Here is a 24480-nt window from a genome sequence, read left to right as displayed (position 1 = left end):
CGCGCATCCGGCCAGCGGCGTCGGTGTCTGCTTCCGACTTCGTCTCTCTCCTTTATTGAGGAATCGTGCCGACTCACTTGTTCGTCCGCTCTCGGAGCATTTTACACAATTTCTGGGAAGTCTTTCCTGCAGCGCTCCCTGCTCACCTATTTCCTTTTTTATTTTTTCACTTGGCTCTTTTCGCTCGGGTGCTTGGGGAGAACGTAGCTCCTGATGCACTCCAGCACCCCCCCCCCTCCTTCCCCTCCCCTCTGCAGGAGTGGACGTCAGTGCGTCACGTCTTCTGCCTGGCTAGCCACATACATAGCGCCTCTCCTATTTCCTTGCCTCTTTAGTTCTGTCTTGTAGTTGTAGTTTCTTCTCTACACCGAATGCATTTGACTTAAGGCTACACATCACAGCTTCTTTTTTTTTTTTTTGTGCCTGCTTGCAGCTTTCGCCCCATAGAGCCTAATGTCTGGCGAGGTGGGCTCTTCCGCGCTGCCCATAACTACTGCGGTGCGCGGTTCGCGTAATGTTCCTGCGTCTCGCACCCTTCCACCTCGATTTGTGCTGATGTCTTTATGTCCCCTGCTATTTTCGTGCCGGTTTCATCTTCACTTTTTAAATTGGTTCCTGTATGCCGAGTGCGGGCCACGCGCCATAACTGTTTTTCTCCCCCCCCCCCCCCCCTCCCCCCCCCCTTTTTTTTTTTACAAAGCTCTCAGTGACTTTATGGGCAGTGCTTATCATTTGTTCGCCCACTCCGCCTCATCGGCTTGCGTTCTGCACACTGAAGTCTTGGTGCGCTAGCTCGCTCGTGCGTGTTTATTTTCACGTTTTTCGTTTCCGTTTTTTTTTTTCGCAGCATCTCTTTAGCTTAGAGTGTCTTCCTTGGAGAAGAGCTCATTTTTTGTTTCGCTTCGTTTTAAGATAGCGTACTGGTCCACTTGGAAAATAATTAATGTAATAATGAAATCCACCTTCCAAGCGCATTGCTACTGATGAATGGGCTGTCATGCTCAAAATATCGCTGTGTAGTGACTGTTTTTTTTTTTTCCCTTGGCGCTCTGAGAGTGACAGCGTGTTTCGTTGCTGCCTGCGTCACAGCAGTGGCTAAATATGTATGGTGACGTCAGCGCTTCACTGCAGTGGACCCGCTTTTGAGGCAGGGCGTCAGAACGGCATCGAAGCCATTACTTGCATGTGCTCGCAATTTGAATGCAAATGGGGAAAAAATAAAGTGCATCTATTTTGTTCTCCTCTAGCAAACCTTGCAGACAGCTACAGTTACATGTTCTGTGCAAGCAACACGTTTAAGTGCTTCGTTATCTCGCTCAGAAAGTCTTTTTTTTTTTTTCGAATATCTTTCCTTCCATGATAAAACCATTCTATAGCTTCGCCTTCGTGGTTTTTTTGTTTGTTCGTTTCTGTTTACTGGTCGCGTAAACACCCATTTCTTTTCTTTGTTTGCCCGCCGGCTCGTAGTTGAGGCGCGAGCCGCAGGTCTTGTCTGCGTCTGTAAAAGACAAAACTAATAATTAAATGTGAGGGCCGTAAGACGATGCAGGGCCTCTTTATTTTCCTATTCTGTTTGCTTCACGCCGCGTCATTGTACCCGGCTCGAACTCGTTATTAGATGCGGCTCGACTCGGAGCTCGGTAATATGCTAATTTAACCTGTCACCGCTCTCCGGCCGTCGCGCATTGTCAGCGCGCCCCTGCGGCCGCGTCCCGTCACCAATCGGTCGGAGGCGGATTCCGCGTGAGCGCCGACAGCGCACGCATTCGGCACTGCTCTGCTCCGCGTCGCCGCGCTGTCAGGCGCGCATCTGGGTTTGAAAGCGGGCGCTTCGGTGTAGTTTCGTCATTATCGAGAGGACCTCCTCTAATTGGATGCGGAACCAGTTGAGCCTTGTTTACTGTGTACGCCGCGGCTGACTGCGTGGGGTGCCGGTTCGGCCAACGAGGTACCATGGCGTCGCTGGATGAAGCTCGTCTTTCGGAATCGACTCGCGCACCAGAGGTTCAGCGTGAGGCTGGTGGCTGGTTTCAGGAATTCACTACCGCTCTAGCTTTCTCTCTCCTTCTTTTTCTCTCTGCTGGTTTATGGTATTTTCCGCAAGCGGACGTGATTTTCCACCTTCCGCTACCACCCCGCTTCATTCGAAGCTGCTTTTGGCCTTTCCATTTCGTGGCAAGGCGTGTAAGGTGTTCTCGAAGTTATTCCGTGTGTTCCAGCCCGGAGGCTGCAGGCCCACTGGCAAAAGCTCGCAGTGCGGCCATGTAACCTAGCATACTTTGAGGCTGCGTGAAGGAAAAATTGACTTGTAGATCGCAAGAATGCACTTGAAATCGCTTGTACCACTGCGCAAAATATCTTTCCCAAACTAGCAGCTTCCGCACGCATGCATGTCGCTTTATTCAAGCCGTGAAAGTAGCAGACACCTTGCTCCGTTAACCCTTCCTTCTGTTCCCATTAACTGGAACTCAGGAGAGTTCCCAGCCAGTGCCGCTGAGCCAGCGGCCTGTCACGTTCTGTTTTGCAGCCATTCGCTCATTCTGTTTCTTTCTTACGTCTCGAATAATGTCAGTGCGCTATTGTTGAATGTTCAAAGCCGCGCGCCACGTGGTGACAGCCGAGGGAACTAGAAAAGTTTGTTCCGATCTCCCGGTAATAATTTTCCACATAGTCACCGGGACGAATCATTGCTTGCATCGGCCTTTTAGCTGATTTGACTGAAATTTGTGGCGAATTTTAAGCACGACGGGTTCCAATGGGCGATCCGGAACAGCTCTGCGAATCCGCGAAGGAGCAAGACGTCAAGGGAGTCTAGGGTCCGCTCTGCCGCGGTCAAAAGGGAACTCGGGGTCTTAATCCAAACGGCCCCTTTATACACGCTATTCTGTTTCGGGGGGCAAGAGAACTTGCTCCCGATCGCCGTTTGGAATGCGCCGTTACTCAGCTGTCCTTTCCCTTTCCTCTTTATATCCCCCAGCTTTCCTCTTAGGGCAAGTTAGCAAACCGGTACCTTGTCCCGCCTAACTTTCCCGCCTTTCCTTCTCTCTCTTCGCTTCTACGGGGTGTGGTTCTCCTTTCACACTACACTACACTACACTACACTACACTACACTACACTACACTACACTACACTACACTACACTACGCTACGCTGCGCTACGCTACGCTACACTACACTACACTACACTACACTACATGTAGTTCCAGAGGAGGGCAGCAGCCCATCGATAAATCTACTATCAAAGGAACTTGCGTATCTTAATCAGTGACGTGCCTTTTTTTAGTCAAGTTGTGTGGTTGTGCGGTATCTTTCTTTCATGCTTATTTTGTGTTTTTACTCGTGCCATTTCATTTATATGCTGCCTCACCTGTAGCAATAAACCATTTGGTTGTTAGTCAGCGCTGGTGTTTTGTCCTTCTTGTGTCTCGTCTTTGATTGCGCTGTTTTTCCAATTCGTAATACATGTAGTTGCCTTGTGCATTCGTTCCCTTTATTGATGCTTGCGCTTTCGGCTGTTTGCTGGCTGTACCCTGAATTCGCCACGTGAACTGTGTGCTCGGGTTCGTCCCAATTTTTTGTGTCCGCTGGAATATGCGTATGGCGAAGAGGTGCCTCTATTCTATCCTTTAGAGCGAAACACCGCATCTTTCTTGCATGAGCGTGCGCGACGCACTTCGCTTCTCTGGCACGCTAAGCCGCTTTGTACTCTACTGGCGTTTGACGCAGTGGGAACTGCGTAATCAGGAAGCGCCGAAGCGCAGTTGAAATCCGTTGAGATTTCCAGCCGAGGCGAGTTGAAAGCGAGAAACTGAAACAAATGTACCCGCGGGGTTCTCTTTCGTTTTTTTTTTTTTCTTTTTGCTCTCCCGTTGCAGTACTTGCCTCTTCACGACAGCTTTCGTAATTCTCGAGTAGCGGCAGAAAGCCTGGGCGCATATTGTGTGTTATGGTTCTTTTAGTTTTTGTTTTGCCTTCTGCCATTGCTAGGTGCCGGCTTGTGACGTCATGAGTTGCAGCTGATCGAGTAGTCTAATTCGTCGCTTCCCGTATTTAATGTGGATGAGAACGATCGAAAAATAAAAATAAATTGTGGATAGAACGTTCGCAAAATGCGGACCGCGATGTCACATTTCTCGGTGTTTATGAATGTTTTAGCTTAGCAAAAGTACGGGATGAGAAACTTCCGCGTCACTTGGCGTTGTGTATATATACCTTAAGTAATATGACTAGGATGTGGGAAGAATTAAAAAATGTACACAAAACTTAATGACAACAGCTCGCGCGCCTCACGTGGGCATACTGCGCAAGCCTATAGGGATGAGCGTCAAGACTCGGGCCGCGACGCAGGAATAGTTCGGAGGCGGCGACATTGTGGCAATAAAGGCCTGGAGGGACTTACACCGTGACACGGCACTATAGCTGTAGCTGGGCACGCGTCGGAGAGATAATAAAAGCCCGTACCTAGGAGCGGTTGATTTGCAGGCGCGAGGCCTTGTTTTCGAAGAGGCAGGTGTCACCATATCGCCTCGTAATTGAGATGGACGCTCTCGCGCTCCCTTAGTTACACGCCGCGGCCCGGAGCAATAAGACGGGTGCGCGTCGCTCCTCCTCCTCCGTCTCCTCCTCATCACCGTCCAGCTTTTCCCCGCGACTGGAGGCCGCACTGTCCCGGCGCGCCTCGGCGTCGCCCAGCGACTGACTGGTATGAGGTGTCGGGTTGGCGTTTTTATTGCCTCGCCTGCTTTCGGCCAGCTTCAACGAGGTGTTCTCGTTGTCTCTCACCATTTCTCTCCCCCTCTCCTTTGTCCGCCGGGCTCTTTCGTCAGGAGTGCGACGCGGAATCGGACACCGGTCCGAGTCCTTGCTTTCCCTCTGTTTGACTCACTATCGACGCCACTCCAGCCCCACGCACGTAAGGCGCTCGCTGAAAGGTGCTGCGTTGTTGGCACACCTCTCTGGTAGGAAGTTGGCGTGGTTCTTGCTCGAAGCTTTCGCTTTGTGCCGCGATGAGACCCGCTCGTCTTGTGTATTGAAGACGTGCCTTGCTCACTGTAGTTTTTGTTTGCTGCTTTAGTTCCTAGTTACCCCTCGCGCACGTGTAAGTGCTGTTTCATTATGCAGCTCTGGTTGGGGTTAACGGAATGTGCAGCAACGCGGAACCGTTTGCTTCCCATCTCAACAACAGTGTGCCGTTCGCTAGGACCATGTACTTCAGAAGCAGCCTTCAAGAAGAACGACGTGCTCGCAAAGTAATTTTACGGCAAGTTCCATTACTGGGACCCCACCCGGAGTGGTCGTGTAAGAAGCCGCTTGTAGTTGTAAAAATCCGGATGCCAAAGCAAACCAAGCCAAGGGAAGAATAAAAATAAGGAAAAAATAGAAGGGGGAGAGATTGTAAGGACGTCATGGCTCTTGCCGATTGTTTTAACTAAGCGCTAGCCTATTTTGTTTTATTTTCGTCCAAACCAAAGCCTTAGTGGCGTTGCTGCGGCATAAGACTGAGTTTCTTCACGTCTACGTCGCTTTGTATGCGTTATATAATAAGTGGTTTCTTCCGTAGCAACTGACACTTGATCTTGTATGTCTCGCGGTCATCTGCGTTTTAAAAATTTAGTACGTCCGCCGTGGAAGAAATGTTTGCCCATACAAATCTAAACATAATACCGGAAAGACGCTCTGAAATGAGCAGTGTTGCGAATTCGCCAAATACCGTTTTCGCACCGTGCATACCGATTGTACTACATGGAGCTTGCAACGCTTGCGTAGAGAGTTTGGTGCAAAAATGTTTGGCAGCATTCTGAGGAAGCTGGGTGAAGAAAACGGGGGTGCTAAGGACTTGAAGCCAATGTTGGACACATACTCGTCTCTTACTGCGTATAAACTTTTGCAGAAAGAATAGGAAGATATTTGGTGTATATGTATAAAAAAAATGTCTGCTGTCATTGAGCTGTCGAGTTGGTCTTTCACGCAAGTCGAGCTAGCTGCTCAAGGTATACCAAATGCGCTCTTTTCGAACTCGCGACATACCGTTTTCTCAAACTTTTGTGGCACTAGAAAATTATTGATATTGATTTCAGTTGAGTGGATTAGGTTGGCTGACATAATATGGAGGGATTCATTTGCTTTCCTTGGTTCCTTCATTATTTAGTCATTGAAGTGTTTGCACGACTTCTAGATTTAAGTTTTCTGTTGGGATCATATGTAGGGTGCTTGAATGTGTTTTTAAGTATAGGCGCGTCCCCTCTAACGCAATTGGAAAATTGCGCTACAGCTGTCAAGCAATATACGAGGCTCAAATGGATGCATTTAGAATGGAGAAAAGGATGGATGATGCGTGATTGGTGGCATAGTATAGCACACAGGTCTAGCATAACCTCGTCCCTCTTCGAAAGTCACCGTTAAATTCGGGCTTTCCGCTTGCGGCTTTAGCGCTCTACGGGCTGTCACCACCCAGCGAATATCCCATATTTCTGCTGCCTTTAGTTGGTTCCGGTACGGTCGCAAGCGGTGCATATGCATCACTTGAGGCCCTTTGCGTCACGTCCTAGCTTGAGACGTCTTCGGTACTCGAATTCTTTCAGCGCAGCGTCAAGTGTCTCGGCGTATAAACGATTGAGGCCCGCCTGCCCGGCGATTGTTTAACGTGCACGCCATTTTGCCATCGCGAAAAATATGACCCGAAAGCAAACGGCCGATTGAATTGACGTAATCGCGCTAAAGATGGTGAAACTCGGATATTCTCCTCCCATTTATCTCTCGACGTGAGGAGCGGTGGCTGCTTTCCCTCGAAATCGTTTTCGTTTCTGCGATTTGGAAGGAAGGAAGATGGGCCCGCGCGCTGGGCGCGATTCTCTCTCTCGCTGCTTATCAGTCTACTTTTTTATTCTTTTTATTTTGTGTCCGACTTTCAAGTTTTCGTTACTGTGTTTCCCCTCCGTAATCGGGCCGCGCGCAGTCGAAGAAGGGGGGGGGGGGGGGGGGGGGTGACTCAGCGAGGGGCGGCCGATCGCCCGTTGCCGGCGATTGTCGGCGGCGGCCGTTCGCTTTACTTTTGTCGGCCGACGCCAGGAAGCGGCTCATTCTCGTCGTTCCGACTTCGGGAAACGATTTCTCCTCGCAATCGCGTTTTCATTACGAACGAACGAGCCGCGGAGCGCTCTCTGCAAATGGCCGCGCCTTGCCGCCGCCGCGCTCTCCCACTCGCTCCCCTTCATCGCTGTTGTTTCCGTCCTCTTCCCTCGCATCGCGTTTCTCTTGCGGGTCGTTCGTGTCCTCCTCCTCTCCTCTTCCTCCGGCTCGTTTCCGGAAGGAGCGGGAAGCCGTTGATTTGCGATACGTCCCCGTGTGGGCGAGAAGGAAAGAGAGAGAGAGAGATGCCCGTTGCGGGAGAGCGCGTCGTTTCAAATTGAGATGGAGATTAGATAAGCTAATAACGGACGTGATGACGCCGGTCCCCCCGGCTCTGCTTTTCTCCGGCCCTTCGGAAACGCCGCGGCCGATCGCTCCGAGTGACTGCGCGAATGAAAGGAGCAGCGGCATTTCTTCGGATCCAAGCGGCTGTGGGAGGAGGGGAGTATCCGGCCGTAGGACGTTCCCACTCCAGTTGGCGTCGCGCGCACAATGCGGCAGCGGGCGTTTATAGAAGGCCCCTATTTGAATATCCGCTGCTCCTCAGACGTGTCGCCTAACCACCGCCGGCCGAATTTTGCGCAGCGTGGGGCGATAAGTCGAAGACGGCATCTTCAGCCGGCGTGAAAGCAGTGAAAGGAAAAATTAACAGCTTCGCTTGGCTCTCTTTAAAAAGAAACAAAAAAGAAGTAACTTATATAGTGCATCGTTGATTGCATTCAGCGAATCTCCCGCTGGTACCGTCTTTGTCAAAAGGTTTGCTTCGCATTCGCATTCGGCACTTGTGCCACCCCTCAAGCTCCAAATATTCGTAAGGTAAGGAGAACCTTTCAGGATCTTTTCATCTTTAGGGAAGCCGTAAGGGTTCCACTATGCTAGTGAGAAGCAAACGACGCAGCCTGGTTACTTTTGGAAAACGGTTTACGCTCATAGGAGACGCATTGCTAAAGCTGCGTCTCTCTGTCTCTCTCTCTCTCTTCTTTTTCAGGGTGCTTTATGCTGTACGGTGTGTTGGCGCATGCAAGCAGTTCTTGCCTCCCCAGTTGGTTGCAGCTAGGGCACTGGCCGCATGAAATATAATGGGCCAGACTCACGCCATCATACATTACACGTTACACACCAGACGTCTCAGAATTTTCGTTTTTCCAGCTGTGAGGTGAAGAGGCACGGGGCTGGAATAGTTGTACCGTAGTATATCCTCCCCCTTGCTGCCGATACTATGAAGCGGCTACCAAAAATTACGCGGTTCGCCTCGCTCTGGTTCGAGGAATCGAGCACAGAACTGGGCACCTAACGTGGTGTGCTGATAGCGGCGCACCTTACTGTCAGATTGATTCTGCGCAGTGTGGTGTACCCTGCACTTGCTATCAGGCAGTCGTTATTTCAAGAAAGAATGAGAAGACCGGACAGACAGTTCGACGGCCATGTGGGCGGTCTGCGGCTCTGCAAACTTCGTTTATTGCTTTTGTTTCGTTTCTCGTTTCATGGACTCATGGCAGTGTTGATTTCATAGTAAGCCTTGATTTTTATAGTGTTGGTAGCGCCGAACGAGAATTCGCTGCAATAAACGCCCGTGCTTTTTTTTTTTCTTTGATACTCACCTGTACCTGGTCTAATGAGCTCATCGGTCCCTCTTCCTGGAATGTAGAGGAGTGCGTCTTATGAACACTACGGTAAAATAAAGCATGTGGGAGGTCACTGCGTCTGAAAGTAACTGGTGTTCTGTGGCCGTTTATCATCCGCGCGACGAAAAGAAATTGACGAACGATATTGTGCAAATTCGCAGCAACGTTAAAGTAGTATGAAAACCAAATATGTTGATATTTGACAACATTGCATTTACATTTATGTTCTTTCTAAGCCGCCGCGGTGGTTCAGTGCTTAAGGTGCTCGGCTGCTCACCCGAAACACGCGGGTTCGATCCCTGCCGCGACGGTCGCATTCTGATGGAGGCGAAAAGCTAGAGGCCCTTGTACTGTGCGATGTTAGTGCACTTGAAGAACCCCGGGTGGTCGAAATTGTCTGGAGTCCTCCACTGGAGGACTGAAATTGTCTGGAGTCACATGCGTCCGGCAAACGGAAGCTGTGGTTCGCCTGCACAGCGAATCGCGCACACGAGCTCCTCAAGGCGAGGGCGACAAAATGTCGAATCGATCAAGACTGAACGACGGGTTGTATTTTCAGCGGGCATGTTAACTGCACGTCTTGTCGCTCCGTGACCTTCCATATGTACGAGGTGTTTCGCGTAATACTTGGCACAATTTTTAAAATATAGGCTTTTGGTTTGGATGAGCGCATTTTTCGGCATAGCATTTTCACTAGTGCAGAGAATCACATTTGAACGAAGACGTGCTAACTAGCAGACTGCTCAACCATTATCGCTCCGCTCCCGTTTCGATGCGACAGCAATTTCGCCGTATGGTATGCGCGCAACGATCGATTGCGCCCACGTCGATGCGGTAGATTTACTGCCCAAGCAGTACGGGTAATTGGCCCAATATTGCAAATGGATGGTTTCACTGTGGTCCGTTGTAGGAGCGGGCCAATTGCCTCTGCTGCTTGGGTGGTTTCGTCTTGGCTCAGACACTGAGTGTGTGCGGAAGCTGCTGCATTAGTTTTTCGGCATCAGGGTGCTGATGCCGGTTACTCTCAGCTGGCTGCAGTAACCGTTCACTTTGCATCGCCGGAGTCGAGCGGGTTGGCATGCGGCGGGCTGTCAGTTTAACCCACGCGTACATACGTGGTTCGGGCCGCACTCCATTTTCCCCCTTCCCCCTGGGACACGCATCGTTACGGGGCTGCAAGATCAGCCGAAAGCCGTGCCGCAAGGCAGCCAGAGTCCGAGAACCCGCGCAGATATTGGACTGGGAATTGCGACTTATTCCCGCCACGCTCTCAGACGCGCGGCGGTACCGCTCTCGAATGCAAAACGAGAGACACAGTGTCTGAGCATTGATGCCGCGGGAAGAGCGCGAGAAGGGTAAGGCCGCGGTGTGCTTCTGTAGCCTCGTGCACTTCGAAGCACCGAGTAGCTTCTGTGAGGAGCTGCGGGACATTGATCATGCTTTTGGCCACCCATAGCGTGTCCCGCTAGTGGAATTTTCTTCGCTGAACACGATGGTGCATGGTATATTTACTTAGTTATTTAGTTATCTATATTTGTTCACTTCACGTTGGGGCATCCAACGGCGCTTCCACTGTAATGGAACACAAAGCAGTGTTACACTTTTTTTTTTGTTTTCCCGGTTTTCTGGAGTGTCTAAAGGTTGCGCGGTGTCGAAAATATCCGGGCTCCTATATATATATATATATATATATATATACAGGGTGTCCCAGCTAAAAGTAACCAAGCTTTTAAAAAAGACGAAGTGTCCTAGCCCCGTGAGACCAACTGAGGGTTGTTGCCAGTCGCGTGTCCTAGTCTGCGGTATTTTTTTTTTTATTGTGCAAACGTAATTAATTAGCAGAGACTGATTAGCTAACTTTTTAATTATTGCCTTTAGGAAGAAAGTGTCAATGCAGGAATTGTAGACCCCATAGAAAAATAACCTGTTGCGGTGTTTCCAACCAAGTACCACTGATACAGCTTCATTTATTTGCCTTAAAAGAAAGCCCGCGAAATACAAAAAGAACCACGTGATAGGGAAGCAATTTCAGCGCTCCCACATGACCGATCAAACAACGACATATACGCCAGCAACTCTCGCATGGGCGCTAGGGCGACCGCTCCTTCAGCGCGTGGCGGTGCAAGTTCGGCGGCACGGCCACATGCCTATCACTCGAGGCGAGGTTTCGCGTGAAAAAGCGCTCCATGCGAGCCGCGCTTCACTTCCTTGAAAAGCAGCGCCCGCTTACTTTTCATGACGCATATCTCGCCACCACCTCAAAACGCCGAACCCTGTTCAGGGCAGCGTTGCAAACATAAGCAGATGTCGTTGCTTGACCGGTCGTTTGGGAGCGCTGAAACTGCTTCCTTATCACGTGGTTCTTTTTGCATTTCGCGGGCTTTCTTTTAAGGCAAATAAAAGAAGCTGTATAAGTGGTACTTGGTTGGAAGCACCGCAACCGGTTATTTTTCTATGGGATCTACAATTCCTGCATTGACACTTTCTTCCTAAAGACAATAATTAAAAAGTTAGCTAATCAGTCTCTGCTAATTAATTACGTTTGCACAATAAAAAATACCGCAGACTAGGACACGCGACTAGCAACAACCCTCAGTTGGTCTCACGGGGCTAGGACACTTCGTCTTTTTTTAAAGCCTGGTTACGTTTAGCTGGGACACCCTGTATATATATATATATATATATATATATATATATATATATATATATATATATATATATAAAAGCAGAAGAAAAAACAACCGCATGCCGCCGGTGGGTTCGTATCCCACCGGCGGCATGTGGTTGTTTTTTCTTCTGCTTTTCTAATCAATTAGCATGAAGCGATAACATATTCAGTAATATTCTAAATGGATCAACACCTCAAATTAAATAAATGAATAAAAAATAAAAAAAAATCCCCTGTGCCCCTTGGTTTCTGTGGCTGTTGGCATCTCTCATATTTATAACGAGCCCCTCATTCCCCTTCATATATATATATATATATATATATATATATATATATATGCATGCTCAGAAAAGCAGAAGAAAACGCAACCACATGCCGCTGGTGGGAACCGAACGCACGACCTCCGAATTATGCGTCCGGGGCTTTACTAACTCAGCTATGGCGGCGGCTGTCAGGTGTTCTGCTTTCGGGGATATTTATGTTTACAAGTAACTTAACCTTGAGAGTGTTCATTACTGCGGTCTATCGGTCTAGCGTTCTGGTAATTAATGTAACTCTTAATGTCCTTAATGTTTAAAAGTTGAGTAAAACGCCCGTTGAACTCGATAGAAGAAGGCAATTGCATTTGTTCCTTTTACCATCAACGGTGAGGGAGAACTTTGCCTCGTCCATTTTAACGCTGGTTTCGCAAGTTAAGTAGTTTTCTTGGTCTGGGGGATTCTGGTTAAATTCAAGTCAATAAAAGGAGCTAGACACGTACAGATTACACTCTTCGGCGTAATCCAGTGTGTCCCTGGCGCTGTTTAAGTAACTACTCGGTTTGGGTACCAAGTTAAAGTGACGACGCAATAGTTGGTTCAAGTCGTTGAAGTCCCCGCATTTCCTCGTGCGACAGTATAGCAACAAGAAACCGTCGCCGGTTTGGTAAATGCGCTTTTGCGCAATCTCGCGTTCGCGCGCGTCGTGCGTACAACACCATTGGTTCTGAGAGGTTTCCTCCTCTGCTTCCTCCTCTCCCTCCGGCTCCCGTCGCGATCGTTCATTGTGTAATTGCAAGTCCCTGCCGTTTTCCTTAACTAGTACAGTATTATGTTGCGACACGCTGTGCATGGTGTCGCGTCTGGAAGTTTCCCGATCTCGTATCGGTCTGTCTTGCGTCCTCCCATGCGTGGCTGTCTCGATGCGCTACAGACGTCCTCCGTCGTGCCGTCGTACCCTGAGTGCCGCCTTAGCCTTGTCACTTGTTTATTTTTGTCTCTCTCTCTCTCTCTCTCTCTCTCTTCGCCTTTATCGATTGCATAGTACTTAATCACAGCTCTGACCGCGGCCGTGCTCGTGTTGAATAAATTAAAGCTTTTACTTGCTATTTCATCTGAAGCGCCAAGCGATGTTGTTGCAGTCCATTGTTTTTATTAATCCGGCAACCTCCTTGCAGTAATGAGAGCAGCGTGAACTCGGCGCTGATAATGTGTGCGCCTTTTTCACGACCCGATCGAATTCACGTGCCCACTGTCGCTGTGGTAAGTTTGTGGGATAGCGTTCTACGATTTTGCGAGTTCTGTACCGGCCGCGGAAGGGGAAGTAGGTTGGGGGGGGGGGGGGGGGGGGGGGGGGCGGAGGAGGTGCATTTTTAATCGCACCTGATTTCTAAGCCCTCGTCTTCTCAGGTTTCAGTTCACGCTAGGGAACCCCGCGGTGGCCGAGATTTGTCCGAAGCGTCCCACGTCGTTCCTCATATTTGACAGTGGTGCTCCATGTACTTTATACTACATGAAGCACCTGTTACAGAATCGGCGTGCCGACGAAGGGTTGTGCGATGATCATCTGGTTGGTGCCACAACCGGCTACCGCGTCCGGCCGAGAATTGCGTCCGCGAGTCGGTTCGTATGGTTCCACTGCAAGTTCCATTGTGGTCTGGACGCATTGTGGTTAATCTCAGCGCTGAAAGTATCCTCACCCTTTTCATCTTTTTTTTTATTCCTGACGTTTCTATTTGTTGATTCTCGGAGAGACAATGCTTTCGCTCCGTCGTAAATAACAATAAAGGAACACATGGCAGCGGCAATCTGTTCCTGTGTCGACCTGCATGTCTTTTTCCTGCTTTTACTGTACAGTGGTTAGGAAACGAAAGCGATTGAAATTCACTCAGTGGTGGTGCCTACTTCGACCCCGCCCGTCGCCTTACAATTTACTCGCAGACAGGTGCACGACAGAGCGTCCCGTGAAAACAATAAAAAAAAAAGTGGGGAGTGGCCAAAGTCTGCGCTGGAGACGTGGCGTGCCTGCCGTTCATTATGTTCCACGTTCCGCTCGCCCATTTTCTCTCTACCGGCGAAATCAGCGGCGCTGCACTGGCCACCAATCACGATGCTGCAGGTCGTCACCACTTTGGCAGCTGAATACATTGTTGTTGTTAATGTTACGCCGGAACCGTGTCATTGCCTCTCTCCTTTCATTTTGTATTACTGTCGTAGCGTTATCTTGTTAAACCGCTGAAGTGTATGCGCAGAAATAACTATACGTAACCTGATGCCATTATGTGCATCTATTTTTTTATCCCCACGGTGGTGGGACATATGGCTGTTTTGTCTGTTGTGTGATGTGTGTGTGTTTCTTTTTTTCTAAGAACATTCCCACCTTACTCTGAGGTTCGCTGATTCTTGCTTCCTCTTTGACAAAGCGTATACCGCCGACTTTCTGTACCTTAACATTTTTCCTCCTTTTCTAAATACCAAGGCAGCGAATCAAGTTTTGTGCACTGTGTTACTACTGCTCTGTGTGCCTGATTGTGTACGTAGCTCTCGTCCTGTACTTCCTACTAACTGTTGTTTCCCTCTCGCCTTTCTCTTTTTCCTCTTTCCCTCTCTCCCGCCGCCAATTCTGGACATCCTGTGGCGGCCGCCACTTCAGTTCAAAGTAAGCATCTTTCTCTGTCTCTGCTTTCCTTTTGCCGTGCTGCGCCAGTGCTGTTTCTTACACTTGGGATTTACGCGTCAGTAACTTCACTGTGATTGCTCCGAAGTTTCCTGCGGGAAAAAAAAAAAAAACAAGAACGAAGAATGAACGGGAGTGGAAGAGGGCGGAGCTGAACGATAGAAATTCAGTTTGAAACACAGCGGAGTAACAAAAAGCCAACTTTAGCTTGTTCAAACAGAGCAAGATCGGGGTTCTCTGTTCGTGTTCTTGTTTTGTGATTCGTGTCACCTTCACGCTGATTTTAACTTTCTTTTTTATTTAGTTCTGCGATCTCGTGCGCGTATGTTGGAACTCTCCCCCTCTTTCATCCTCCTCCTCTCTCGTTTCTTGTTTCATTTTGTCCCTGTATCATCGGCCGCGTATTTCCGCGCCGTTGAACAAGAGGCTGGCAGCAGCGAGTTGCCGCAACTAAGCGGCCGTGGAACTGTGTCAAACTTGCCTGTGGTGAACGTCGTATCCCCCCCCCCCCCCCCCCCCCCCCCCCTTTCCTTCTCCATCCTTCCGGCCTCTTCATTGCTGAGCCGAGTCCGTCGTGCGCGACGCGATTCCTGCTTGGCCTGCCGATACGAGGAGCGGCCCGGAGCGAGCGAGTGAGCGCTCGCCCCTCTAGCCAAGGGGCATTGATTTCCCTTCTCCTTCTTACTTCTCGCGGCTGGTGTATGTGCGTGTGTGTCCCTCCCCGTTCTTCGCTGGTCCCGCCGTGGTCTTCCCCTTGCGAGTGGCCAGCCAAGCACTGCGCGGTCGTAATGGGCCACTGATGGTTCAGAACCCCTTGCCGCCCCGAGGGCGTGGTGCTCATTGATTTGCAATTACCATTCGCGCGCTACATCTCCCCTCTTTCACCCCCCCCCCTCCCCCTCTTGCCATCCTGCTCCCCCTCCATGCACTGCCTGCGTATCCCTACTGTGTCGCAGTCAGCGTTTCTGTTTTTCTTTTTCTTGTCTGCTTGTTCTACGTCCAACCTTCGGCGGTCTTGTAGGGCACTTTTTCTTCACTTCTTGCACGCTAGTGCGAGTAACGCTGGCGCGTTCTTAGCTGTTTGGGCGAGTTCCTATGTTTGTTTGTTTTTCATTTTTGTTCCGTTGCTTTTTTGTTTCATTTTTCTCGCGCGGGTAGGCGTGCTCTTGAAGCTGTCACCGGCGTGACTTAATCACATGGAAAGTGCCCGAGCGTAGCAGCACTTCCTTTAGCAGCTCGCCTGGTGTTCTTCTGTACCTTATACTTGCATATATATGCGTTTAGCTCTAGACACTTTATGCATCAAGCAGCGTTATTCTTCACCGCAGCCAAGGAGTACTCGGTCAGTTGCGAAAGAAATTCAAATAGAAAGCAGCCGCCTGTTTCTACCTTTCTTGCACTCGGAGCCACATGGGGGTGTTTGTCTTGTTTCGCATTAAGCGTCCTTTAGCACAACTTCTCATCTTACGCCTCCGCGGCCTCTAGAAATGACGTCTTGATCGCTGCCCTCATTTAGCCCGGTTCTTGGGTTGCGTTGCCTAAGCGTGACAAAGCTCCGCGCAGCCTTGTCCTTTCGTGCATGCTGTGCATCATCATATTCGCTTTAGCGAGTGCCACACACCGCGGACAAGAGCGAGGGGTTACACAGAACCTTAATGACCATTCCAAGCACAGCCCAGCTTGGCGCAATACAGGCATGTAACTTGTTTGCAATCGGCAGCGTCTCATCCAGGGAAGGCCTCAACGACGAATGCATCTGACAGAGGCAGTGCGCAGACTGAACAACTACTCGAGGAAGTTCGAGTGGGCGGGGCTGATGTTTTGGTAGCGACCTGCCTTTGTCTTGTCACTGGCGCTGATATGGCCCCTAACCGTGTTCATTTGTTGCGTTTAAGCCGACTTCAAGCAGAAGTTCTCGCCTTAGGCATGAGTTGCCGGCTCGGTGCGCGCGTGGCAAGCGTCTTTCATGCAGCAGCGTGCGTTGAGCGCGCGACTGTCGCTGTGAAGGTGACACGGAGGATAGGCGCCGTTCAATTTCCATTGAAACCTGTCACCCTGTCGGCGGCGCTGAGTGACGGCAGCGCACAGCTTTTGAGGCCTCGCAGCCGTTTGCGCCTTGCTGGGGTGTCATTCAAGCCCAAGGACATTGTTTATCTGTGTTTAGGCCGTTTCAGCCATCTCGCATATGGTTTGTTTTTCATGTGTTTGGGTGATTTCGCGTGTTGTTTTGTGCTCCGTGTAGCTCTGAAAGCCTGGTCTTGTTTAAGTTTTCCTCAGCAAATATATAATCACGCCCGGTGGTAGCTAGCATTTTTTTTTTTGTCTTGCACTCGAATGTTTATGTCGCGACGTCGCGTTTCCCTGCTGGAGTACAAAGACGATGCGGATGACAGGCGACGCTTTATATTTTTTATGTGTTACCACCCTCGTTGTGTCGAATTTCTCCCGGAATGTGCGGTGCTGCTTCCGTTTTAGAGCGGAAGCCACGCGTGTCTCGTTGCGATGGATCCGGTGAACGCAATTTGCTGAAAATCGTCCCGGCAAACTATTTGAGAGCGTCGTTGTTCGAAACGAAAACTACGGGCCAAAAGGATGCATCTGTCCAGGATTCCGTTGCCGCCGCATGTGCATGCGTAGTCGTTTTGAAACCTTATTGAGTACATTAGTTCGGAGTAAGGGAAGCGCAGGAACGTTGCAGTCGGCCTAGTAACGGTGCGCTGCGAGCCGCGTTGTTGGCATCGTCACGTTCACCGATCCGCGTTCGCAGCTTCTTAGCAGTTTTGTTTCATATTTAGGACGAATCGTCCCGGCTGGTTTTCGAACCCGGCCGCGGCGGCCGAATTTCGATGAACGCGAAATTCTAGAGGCCCGTTTGCTGTGCGATGTCAGTGCGCGTTAAAGAACCCCAGGTGGTCGAAATTTCCGGAGCCCTTCACTGCGGCGTCCCTCATAGCCTCAGTCGCTTCGGGACGTTAAACCCCAAATAAACCAAGCCAAACCAATCCTGTAAGGTTTAGCTTATCAGATGAACGGCGAGTCACGTGGTTCAGCGCAACTGCGAGGTGAGCGTTGAATCACGTTGTTCAACCAAGTTGCGAAGGCGAGCGAACGCCGCCGGCTCCGCGCGCCGCAGCTGCGCCGAAGCGCGGCGAGTCACATGGTATGACGTCACAGCCACACCCCCGCTCCGCTACCTAGAGGTCATTCTTCGGAGCCATATGACCTTGAGGTTTTCCTTGGGAGGAGTAGAGCTTCCGCTCTGAAATGTGCTGCGGATCAAACAAAGGCTGTACGCTCTCAGGACGCAGCACCACAAGTTTCTAAAGTCTGTGCCAGACGACACATTTCTTGCACCGTAAGGTACTCGTTCTAACCTTTCCAAAACAGAAACCTCACTCCGTCATGTGGTACAACAGATTTCAAAGCAATTGCAGGAGCGCATGGTAGACCAGCTAGCGCTGATTTATCCGTATTACAGCGGGTGTAATCGACATATTTTTTTCTTAGTCTAGTGAGTATTCGCGATGCTTCTGGTCCTCGTGCGACGGCCTCAGACGTGCGCGTCGCCCGCAGCTCCGCCGCGAAGCGTCTCCTCTTGGCCGGCCGGTCTTGGCAGCGCCTAAATAACGGCCACCGCGGTCGAAACGCGGGCGTAAAAACGTCGCGTTTACACGGAGGGCGCGCTTTTTTACGCGCGCAAAGTATCCGCGGTGCCACCGCGCCTTTATGACCCGCCGTGATGCCGTCGAGATTACGGCGGCTTGGTGAGGTGCCGTAGCGTGAGCGTGGGAGATCCGCTTAGGTCGATTTTTTCTTCTTCTTCGTTTGCGGTCAAATGCACTAAGAAAACGAATATAAACCCTGTTTTCCTGAGGTCTTGTTGCGCTGCTTAAGCGTCCCAGACGTTGCGAATTAAACCGCGCATTCCGCCTCGCATGTGCTTTAGAGACACGGACGTGACCGACTCGGGGATGTGAGCCCATGCGTGTTATTTGTATTGCTATTATTAATCGCGGGGGTTAGGTTAACGCGCTGCATCCCGTCTGACTCAAGGAGTCATTTATCTCCTCTCGTTTCGCACCGCTTCGCATTCTCAGTCGGTCGTTTGCTGAAGGGTTACTGCGACAACTGCGTCTGGTCGCGAAAAGAGGCCCGCTGTTACAGGAGGCCGGGAGCTTTACCAATATATTCCTTCCTGGCGTTTCTTTCTATGGCCTCCACCCCCTCCCCCGTTTTCGTTTCGCTCGCGTCGACTTTTAGAGCCACCGGCGAGCATCGTCGCTGCCACCGGCGTGTAGTTGAGTGCCTTTGGGTTGCTTTTCCCGCACAGGAAGAGGTCGCGCGAGAGCGGAGCGACACCGTCGGGGGCGCTCCGTTTATTGCCGCCTCGGCGGAGCGGCGATGTCGAATTGATTACCGTGGAGGAGGGTTCGGGCTCCTGCCGCCGTGTAAGGATGCGCCGGTGTGTATACGTGCGTGTATAGATAAGTGTAAATACAGCCATCGGGGCGGCACTGCCGCTCATTCATTCTGGCACGCGGCAGGCCCAATGGCTTCCTCTGCCAGATAGGCTGCTCGCGATGATATGTCGCCGTGTGCCCCGTAACTGCTCGTGCCGTATAGTGGCTGTTGCGTGTTTATGCGCCGCGTCAACAATTGCGCGCAGTGCAGCCGAGGCTGCGGCTCGCGTCAGCGCACCTGGCTTCGCGACCAACAAGGAGTGGTCGCACCCGTTTAGTTGTATGACGCGCAGGGACACCTTGGCTTACGCCAAGTGAAATAGGCCGAATCGCTTTCAGCGAGCCACTAGGAGACTGAAAGACAACAATTTCTAAGGAAGGCCCCGATCTCTATTGCGAAAATTGCTTGTTTAGACTATATCTTAGCTGTGGTCGCGGTGCGAGAGCTGCACAGAATTAGCGGGACCCAGTCGCCGCCGTCCCGTGTATCCTTCCTCGGGAGGCACCGTCGCCGCCACGCGGTGCGAGACGCTAAGCAGCTGCCCGCTGTTCCCGACCCGAACGCTTTCTGGCGCCGTCGCGTATCGTCGCTCCCGGTTATTAGTCTCGCTCCTCTCGCGGCGTGGCGTCCGTCCGTTCTGCGCCTCCCTATCGGTGCCCTTGGGGCTGCCGCCGGTCGACGCTTCTCGGTCCATTTGTTAGGCCCGGATGCATGCTCTCCTCCCATCCGTTTTTACCTGTCCTCTTGGCAGTGTGTGTGCATTTGCGTCATTTTTGGCGTGGATGCTCCGGAAGCACCGAGAATTTCGCATTGCTGCAGAATGAGTTCACCTGAATGCTTAGCTATAGTAAGGTCCGCCCTGTTTAGAGTATCTGAGTGCAGGCGTTAAGTTCCAGCGCCTTATTACGCGCCGCCGTTTGTGTACACGTCTTCTTTCGCGCCGTAATGCAAATCCATCGGGTCATCAAGCATTGATTTCCCCGCTTCCGTCATCATCACCGGGCACCTGTCATCATTCTTTAGTGGTCTCGTCAGTTCTCTTTTTTTTTTTCTCTCACATTTGCTTTCAGTGTTCGACCAACGTCATCTGTCTACGGGCACTAGCTTACGTAGTTTCCACGAGGTGTACGCGTGCCTGCCCCATGCGCTGAAGTTCGATGCTCTTGCACGGCAGCAAGGTCTGTTCGCGTTTGAGTATCAAGCTATACTAAGGCCCTTCGTTTTCGGGTCAAACCGTTTTTTTTTTTACCCGATCGATGCATGCCCCCTGAACATACTTTTCAATACGAATTCTACCCTAAAATACGCATTCTTTGTAATGTTTGTTTTTTCAGGTCTCAGAGCTGAAGGCCCCGCAAAAACTTTGCTGGATGTGTTTCGCTTATTCCAGAGGTGTGTTTTTGGTCGACTGTGGATCTCAAGTGTTTTCCGATGCCGAAACATGAGTATTCAGCAGATATCTTATTGGCATACTGCGGCAGGGTTCGTGCGCGTTGAACATGACCGCTAGGATGTCGAATGAATGTTTTCGCTGTGTGCAAGCAAAGACAGGCTGGCCTTGCACGGACAAGGATATGCTGCGTATAGTGAGTTAGTAATGTACAACACCAAATCATTGTCATAATTTGGGAAAAATGTGGCTTTTCGTGAACAGTTTTTCGTTGCAACCAGCCATTTCCATGTTTTTTTTTTTTTTTTTAGAAATAATGAGCGAGAAATTGGGAGTTTTGTGTCCCGTACAAATACTAGCGCTTTTAGGAAATCGTCGCCGCGTTGCAGAAGACAATGCGAAAAAATCTGGAAACTTTTTTCCGAATAACACTCTTTTTACCCGAATTTGTGTTCATAAAATATCATCCGGTTTTAAACCCTGATTTCCGAAAAAAAAAATCAAATCCAGAAAACGAAGGGCCCTAGTTTGCACAAGACTTGGTTAGGCGGCTGAAAGTGCCGTATATGGTGTGCTGTACCCCGGCAGGCAACCTCTCTTCGGACATTGTGAGTTAGCTGTCGTTGTTCCAGCTTCCTTGAATGCTTTCTCAGCTGTTCCCGTTCTGAATGCAAGTTTTTAGGTATCGCGTACCGAAAGTTGAAATTTCACTCAATACGTTTGATTAGACTTGCGCCGCCTCATTCTTTCCGGGTTTTTTTTTTTTTTTCGGGGGGGGGGGGGGGGGAGGGGAAGGGGCGGGACAAGAGCTACGAATTGCATCAATCCCTCGAATACGCGAAGGGTTTTCGGTGGCTGCGTGCTTAGCCTACGATGGTAGTCGGCAAGCGCAGCTGCGCGGACACGGCGCTGTGTCGGTTTCGGGGCTTTTGTTTGCGAGTGCTTTCGTTCTGCAGATGCTAGGTCCCCCTGTCTCCCCGCAGCTCGCAACTTTTGGTTAGGGAAGCGTGTTTGGCTTAGTTGGTATCGCTGCGCCGATTTTGATTTAACTTTGACGCAGGGTGTATTCTTGTTCGATATAACATAACAGAAGTTTTAATATTACATTTTAACCGTCAAAATGGTTCCGCACGTCAGCATGAGCACCTGAGTGTTGTGTCTGTTAAGTGTTGTATTGGTGAGGTATTGATATTTTTTGGCATAGCGCTCCAGGGGACCCTGTAGTGCAGTCCTGGCTGTTCAGTATAATAGTGATTGTTTCATAAGTTACAGTGTGACTGAGATAAACGAGTTCAAAGGCTTCTAAACATTACATTCTATCTCTGAAGCTTTGCTTTAGTGAAAAGCTGCTTACCCTGTTCGTAGGTCCCCCATCTTCGATTCGACGCTGCTCGGTGGCAATCGCTTCTAGTTTTCGTCTGATGTTTGCCGTTTTTGAAATCTAGAGCGTCTTTAATCTTGCTTGGTAACTCGCGATTCTAAACTCAACGATCACGATAATTAGCGTAATGAACAGTAAAAGCAAGGTCTACCGAAGAAAGGGTTTAAATCGCGCTGGAAAGGTCACATGACGCGTTTGCGCCAATCGCATTGTTAGTTCCATTTTTGAATGCCATTCGCGGCTCGCAATGGTGGCCTTATAGTTGCCAATTCTCCATAAAACACAACACAACGAAATCTTAGTATCCCTTGGCCTTTGCTAGCGTTTTTCGCGCATTTCCTCCAGCCCTCTAGCAAAGCTTGAATGATGAATGCTAAAATCAAAATTTGCAACGAGAACCCACAGTCGGCGATATTTGTCTTTCTGCTGCGTCAGGCATTGAAAAATGACGCTGTTAAGCACTGCCGGCGAGAAAAAATAAAGCAACAATTTTCTTCGTTCCTGCAGCTCTGGCAGCGGCCAAAATTGAACGGTAGGTTCCTTATTAGTTGAATAACCCGGCACAGCCAGAATCTAAGACGTCTTTTTTGTGATAAAATCAATTTTTTTGTCCCCATTCACCCTTTTTGCCCCACCTCAACGCTAATTGCGCGTCGGCGGTCTAGTGATTTTACCTTTCCGCATGGTCCTTATTCTCCCTGGCACTTCTTTGGCGCTGCCGGATTTCATCAGACTTCCTCCCATTGTTCGGTACTCGTACGCGACGTCTTCTGATACATTCTCTTCAAATCAAGGGTCGATGCACTCGTAGGCGCTGGAAAAAACCACGATCCACGCGTGCGACAATCAGTATGAAATCCTTGCGGCTTCGTTTTGATTCGTATGGAAGCGGGGCTCAGCGCGAGAGAAACTGGATGGGAGAGGGACACGTTTTACTTTCGTGAAGAAAGCTCGCGGCTTTGTTGTAGGAAATGTAGCACATGCAGCGGTAGGTCGGACTACACGAAAAGCTGGCGCGAACCGGGAAACGCCCAGCGGGTAGCAGCGCCTTTTGAGGGCATGTCCCCGGCTTAAAACAACATATTTTCATCGTGGCATCTTAAAGCGATGGCTTCGAAGTGACGTATCATACTTTGTCATACTCTTCTCCAAAGCACTTGCCAATTGTTGACCGGTGGCCGCCTCCATGGGTATGCTCCAAGACGAGAAAAACACTTGGGAAAGTTTTGCTTGCATGTATTTCTATGGATCGTGCTTCTGCCGCGTATCCTCAGCCGGGGGTGACTCTCATGCGCACGTGTCTCTGTGTGTTAAAAATACACTGCCTTTGAAATGACGATTAATACTTTCACATTCTGCTCTGGGATGTACTCGGTTATACTCTTCAGTAAGGAACGGCATCGTATAGGTTGGCTGTGAAATCAGAAGGCTGCCTTGAAAACTTGTTTGCATGTATTCCTATGGGCGCTAACCCTACACTCCAAATAGAAATGAGTAAAAAGGGAGTGAAGTTGTCCTCTAGCACGCTCCCTTTGAAAAAGTACGTGCGCTAGAGGACAACTTACTCCTTTTTTTGCTCCTCTATTGGTGTATTCGCGTTTAGAGTGTACTTTACACCCACAGTCGACTCAGCCGGCGACAGGAGCGCCACCGCATCTTGCTTACGTCACAGATCGGTACTTGTCTATGGTGGGCTGTGCTGCGCAAGCTATCTCTAACTTTTTGCAGTCATGGCGTGATGACGTAACGCTTGCAATCAGACAACGCCAGATATGGGATGCTGCAGTGGGCCGAAGGAGAGAGGAGTATGCTAACGGTGAGGAAGGGAAAGCAGAGGAGCAAGGCAGGAAAGTCGCCGGCAGTAGGGTGCCTCGATGGGCCAGCGCCGCTAGCCTGGAGGACATGTTTGCGCCACGCTAGCGAGCATCGGGCTCAACGCACCCGAGGGTCTCGTTCGGCTGACGAAAGCCGTGAGAGGCGGTTCATCGGAAATCAATTAGCACACTAGAGGCGCGCCGGGAGCTTCGGCGAAAAAGGCTGTACAACTCCCGCGGGCCAGCAAAGCTCTTCTCACAGGAACTCATCCGAAACGATCCATTTGGGTTCATTTGTTCTTTGCGACCGCTGTGGTTTCGAGAGATGTTCTGGAGGGTTATTTGGGAAGGCGCCTTCTTAGGTTAAGATGTGCGTGACTTACCGAGTGCGCGCTTCATATAGTTTCCGTGATTGTGCAATATTTGGCATCTCATTCGTAATCTACCGCTGGCTGCCCAGAGGCACTACTTAGACATCTCTCCTACCGATTGTGTCATCGGTCACAGCTTTGCACTGTCGCTTTAAACTTGAGTGGTCCGGTTGTCTCCTACGTGTACTATATTCCTGAGAAATATTTTATCCTGTTGTTTTATTTTGTGCGCTTATTATTTGGTTGTGAATTTGTTTCTCGGCGCGTGTTTTCTTTTGTTCGACCTGGTTCAACTGGCTTAAACGACTTTGTGAAGTTGTGTATTTCTGCTCATAGCGCTTATTACGCTTGATGTTTAAATTCTGAGTACAAAAGAGGTGTCTCATCACCGCACTTTGAGGTGCATGTACATATATGGCACCTCATTTAAGGCTGCTTGTGTTCCCTTCTGAACTTTCTTGAGTACGAAAAGTGGCTAACATTCAGGACTAATCGCAGCGCAGCGTATTAACCAACATGCACTCGTGTTTTTAAATTTACATGAACCTGATGCGTGTTTTATCGCAAGCCTGCGACTGGCTTCTGGGCGCGGCTTAGCGGAACAAGCGCATAATTGGCTCGCGGCGCAACCGCGATTTCCATTGCTTGCTTTCTTTGACAAACCTGCCACTTCCCGGCTGTCATGCTTGCATTGCCGCCGCTAACAA

At 50.0% G+C, this 24480-nt stretch overlaps 1 protein-coding gene across 12 annotated transcripts in view; it reads left to right on the top strand.

Annotated features, from left to right (window-relative positions):
- dlg1 (MAGUK family member discs large 1) overlaps positions 1–24480 on the top strand; it is a 559794-nt gene that overhangs the window by 300894 nt on the left and 234420 nt on the right. The window lies entirely within an intron of this gene.

The sequence above is a fragment of the Amblyomma mixtum genome, chromosome 5 (genome assembly GCF_055824585.1).
Source record: "Amblyomma mixtum isolate Tamu chromosome 5, ASM5582458v1, whole genome shotgun sequence".
NCBI lineage: Eukaryota > Metazoa > Arthropoda > Arachnida > Ixodida > Ixodidae > Amblyomma > Amblyomma mixtum.
Note: the sequence above shows the minus strand (reverse complement) of the source record. Positions and strands in the feature narration are given on the sequence as shown.